The sequence below is a fragment of the Silurus meridionalis genome, chromosome 5 (assembly GCF_014805685.1).
Source record: "Silurus meridionalis isolate SWU-2019-XX chromosome 5, ASM1480568v1, whole genome shotgun sequence".
NCBI classification, from domain to species: Eukaryota; Metazoa; Chordata; class Actinopteri; order Siluriformes; family Siluridae; genus Silurus; species Silurus meridionalis.
Window position 1 is genome coordinate 18,178,409 of NC_060888.1, and position 5,304 is coordinate 18,183,712.

Below are 5,304 nucleotides of genomic sequence, written 5' to 3' on the forward strand. Positions count from 1 at the left end.
AGAAAAAAGTAACATTCATGGTGAAGTAGAATCAGAAATTACTTCTTCCTGATGATGAAAACTGAAGATCATTTTGATGGACTAAAGATTTAGTGGCAGATTTCTTGCTTTTTTAAACCATGTAACTCCTAGCATATCAGAACTGAAACCTAGCACGATATCATTAGCAATATGGAGATTCATGTGTAATCATGCTTAAAAACTTTATCTAGCTTAGTGTAGCTGAGAAGGTTATCAATAAGGTTTAGTTTTAACAGAGTTAGCTCCTATTATTGTTTAGACACTGAATAAAAGTGAAGTCTATAAATGAAATGTTTAGACAATACAACCAGATTCAGATTTCAATGAGGTGCATGTGAACTTGTTTATGAAGAATTTTAATTAGTATGCTGGAGGCTGTGTCTTCTAATGGACAGGTGGTGTATTATGGTGTACAGTGTGACAAAATGCCACCACAGTGGAAGTAATGCCCTTTTGTGGATAAACTGCAGGGAGGTAATATGTTGTAATAGACTGGCTTCTGGGTAAAGTCCTAGCATAAAATTCCTACTACCTGTAAATCTGTGAAAATGCCAGTTCACACACTAATTCCTGGTTCAAAGGGAAAGAACCTCATCCAAATGTCAGTGGCAAAATGGAAATTAAGAAGATGAATTAGAGAATTTAATGTTCAAGTCTACTGAAATCAATCACATGAATCGCACCAATTTACAGAAAATCTGTGCCTGTCACAGTGAAAAACACATTTGATTGAACAATGCAAGGGTACAAATATGTGAGACTTTTTTCTCAGCAAGACTCAGGTACAAACACAAAAGTTTTATCATGCAATAAGCTACCACACACAGATGTCAGATGTTGGGGGATAGATTGCATCTCTCTCTCTCTCGCTCTCTCTCTCTCCAAAATTTACACCTAATTAGTGCTATTCAAAGTCTGTGGTGAGATAAAAAAAAAAGAGTGGATCATGGCAGTATGCTGCTCAAAGTGCATAACAGATTGTGAGTAAAATTATTTTTTAAAATCCCCAATGAGAAAGCCAGAGGCAGCGGTGGCAAGGAAAAACTTCATAAGATGACCAGACTCAAAAAGAAAAACCTTTTCTTGGGTACACCTCAGACAGTAGGTTCTTAAATCATTACACATTCTATTGTGCATTATAAAATCAAAAATCATATGTGTTGAAAGTATATAGAAAATGAGCACAATTGTCCTTTGAATTATACAAGCAGTTCTTAAGTTCAAGTTTACAGTATCCAAGTGAGATCCAGGCAATGCCTTGGGATTAACTTTTTGGGAAATACAATCTTGATGTTATCCAAGATCTCATCAGAAGAATCAGGATGAATCACACAGATTCTTGTCTTAAAGCATCTCCAGGTTGATCTAAATTAAGGCTGTATAAGCAATGTTTCACACTACAAAAAAAGCTTATATGTGGTGACCTGACGGTTCCACTTGGCTGACTTAGAATAGAATAGAATTGAAATACTTGAGAAAAGAAAATAGTAACAGTCATTACAAGCCACTCAAAAATCACATCTAGGAACAAGACTGACAGGATGAGAAGGCTGCATTGATAGCCTGGAAAATACTGTAAAATACCCCTGAATAGTTTACATGCAGCTTAAACAAGGGTGACATTTTCAATTATTTGTAAAACTATTAGATCAGGCAGGTTATAGGTAAAGGAATTTCAAATGTTGTTTTGCTGGACCACTAAATATGCATATAATGAACTGTCATATGAAAAATGAAAATGATAAACTACTCATAATAAATGCTCTACTTGCTGACATCTCTATTGAATTAGCATTAATATTTTATTTTAATTTGGGAGCACCCAATGCCAGCCCTTGTCTAATTATTAACCCTTGTAAAATTCTTTTAATTTTATAAAATGCTTATTATTTCATATAGTGTATTTTATCACTTAATCATCAGATTATCATCAAATGGCACTAATATGGACGTGATATTAGAGGTTGAAAGATCATCAGTTGTGCATTCCTTGTCTGATAACAGTAACGACTAGCTCCGTCTTGTTAGCTTATTATAATGATAAGAAAACAGTGGAACTAAAATGCAAGCACTGGTAAATATAAAAAAAAGTCTCCTGATGATTTAATCACAAAGGAAACAACACTTTTTCAGGTGCAAATTTATTCAGATTTGTGGGGCTTCCAGTTTTCTTGTAGCATAAAAGATGATGTGCAGAGATGTCAAATGGAATGAGAAGAATTTTTTTGTGTCCACTGTTGCTATTATGTAAATGAGGACAGTGTGAGTGTGTGGGCTGAGTGTCATTCTTGAAGCATTAGAACTTGAGGTATGGGGGGGTGGGGGCTGCAGTTGTATAAAATACTAAAAAAACATTTATAAAATAGTAAATAATCTTGTCAGTAATGGTTTTACGTTTTGAGAGGACGTCACCAGAATCTACAGCAGTAAGCATTAAATATACAAGATAGAAAGTAAGTTTGTTGCACTACAGTGAAATTCGCTTTCTCTGGAATAAACTTTAATCAAGTGCCTTCTTCGAGCCAACATAATTAGTGTAAAGTGAAGTCAGCACTTTTCCATATTGCACTGATTCATTCTGCTGAATAAATGTTCTTATAATGACAGGTGTGGATTAACAAGCATACCAACATTTAAACTTGCATTTCCAGACTTGAGATAAAGTTGTTAATGATTATAAAGATTTTTTTCACACATCATGTCTATAATGTTTTAATGCATTTCATCAATCATCACAAACCAAACCGAACCCCCTGCGCCAAGCGTGAAAAGTTTAGAGTAAATATTAAAGTATTATTTTTTTCTAATACTGTGAATCCTGGTAAAATATATACAATATATTTTATTTGACAAGACAGAATTAGTATTTCTAGCAATAAATACAGAGAATTCATTATCATGAAGGATCCTATTGTCATAGTAACTGAAGCAGTCAAAGGGTTGAGTTAGATTATTATGCAAAATGATTGAATATATGAATAATGATTATACAGTCATGAATGGTATTCAATCAAAACTTTTATTAGAAAATGTAAGCTTGTAGTTGTACTGTAATATAAGTTATACCTTTCTGACAGTACATTCTTTTCCAGTCTGGAAATGTTCTTGTTGGGTTTCTGTGTGTAGAGAATCATGGCTTTGTGTTCAGTTTACACATCACATGAGAAGTATTTATCACTTACTTCATTGTAAACACCTTCATTGGGAACAAAAGAGTCCTGTTTGTATGCGCTTTTGAACATCCCATTCCACATTTAGTCCCCATATAATAATTTCCACTGATCTGGGAAGATGTTTCACTAGATTTTGCAGTGTGGTTCCGCAGAATTCACTCAGCAAGGGTGATTAGCATCCACATGGGAAGATCCACATGTGGCTGGAAAACTCAGGTGTCTTAATATGTTTTTCCACATGGTGTACAAATGATTATGTTTAGTCATGTTTAGCTTTAACAAAAAAAAAAAGAATAACAAAAAAAAACACTTGTGCTATGAAACAATGAGAACTAACTTGGTTCTGCTGGTGAACCGGCGACATGGATTACAGTGGGCCAAAGCTCATTGATGCAAGTGTGGAGCAAATGCTGACCCATGTGGTCCGATTGAACAGATGAGCTACAGTAGGTCAAATTCTGAAGAAGTTAATGCTGTTAATGCTCGATGGGTCAGGACTGTTTTGGCAGAAAAAGGGGGACCATCACAATATTAGGCAGGTGGTCATAATGTTATGGCTATATCAGTGATTCTTTATGTAGTACATTGTATTATTACTGCATTGTTTTATATGTATTGCCGTGTTGGATTTTTACATGTTACTGCAGCATATTTTCTATTGTATTGCATTGCCATATCACACCACACCCTTGTATTTAATTTATGTGAAACCTCAGCTAAGGAAACTCTTTGTGCATTACATACTTGCAGAATAAAACACTCTCACTCTGATTCATTAAATATTCATATTTCATGCTATTTGTAGCTTTAAAAATATTTTTACTTTTAAAAGAGTTTGGAAGTTTTTCTGGAACATTAAATAAATAGTGTAATTAAAAAATATTATACAAGAAATGACAAGGTAATACAATTTAGAACTATATTTTATTTATGTTATAAAATAGCCCTTTTTGCAATAATCTACAAGTACTTTCATTTTAAAGATTGCAAATATTTGTGTGCTATCTCTATGCTGAATTGCTTTGTGTTGTTATGACAGTGCTTGATTACCAGCCCTGGAAGGTCCATTTCCCACAAACACACATTTCCTGCTGGTATTTTCTGTCTATTTTTTCTTTCATGTTATCTTTCCATCTGCTTTGACCTGAAAAAAGAACCTTGTCTTTAGTCCATATGACATGCTTGCAAAGCATTGCAGTCTCTGTATGAGTCAACATTGTCTGGGGAAATAATTACACTGCATATTTGATTTTCTCATAGAACAAGACATAAACAGACTCAAAGCATTTCTTGGACCCCAGTGAAGCCATTTGAAATGCCATTTCATCTAAACACCCATCTTCTTTAAAATTGATGAAAAGTTCACCCCTTTCTCCCACCTCTTCCTCTGTTTTGGACATGATTTACTGCTGCGTTGTCACTTTTCTCTTCTACCTTCCACATCCACTCATTCTGCCATTATTAAATCCACTCCACTGACAAATGTGTTTCTATCCAGAATGAAAAATAGGCTTTCATCAATGAGCATTTGATGCAGCTTTCATATGGAGAACATCCAATGGTACGAAGGAAAACATACTCCAGGAGCGTCAGCATTTATTATGCAAGTTAGGTCAGTGAAACGCAAGAAAAAAGAACAAGAAGGGTGTGCAGTAGTCCAGTCCAGTGTAATAGTTTGTATGTGTCTTGTTCAGGTTAATGTTTAAACTCATTATTGATCATAAAAATGGCAGGTTGGAAACAGTTAAAATGTAGGTTGAATAGACTTACTGCTTATGTTATAAACCAAGAACCAATTTTTTTTAACAAAAGTTTTCATCATGAGCCAATTTACCAATACCTGATCATTTTTTTTTTTATCTTGTAAATTAGTATTCAATTTGTTAGTCCTAAGGCAAGATATTCATACCCTTCACTGACCAAATTCACTTGAAGCACACCAATCCATAATGAGATATTCATGTATAACTCTCTCTCCCCCCTCTTATGCACACACACACACACACACACACCCACACACACACACCCACATACACCCACATACACACAAACATTCTCTCTTATTTTTTCCTCCCACATTCTTTTTCATTTTTCTTCCTCTTCCAGGAAC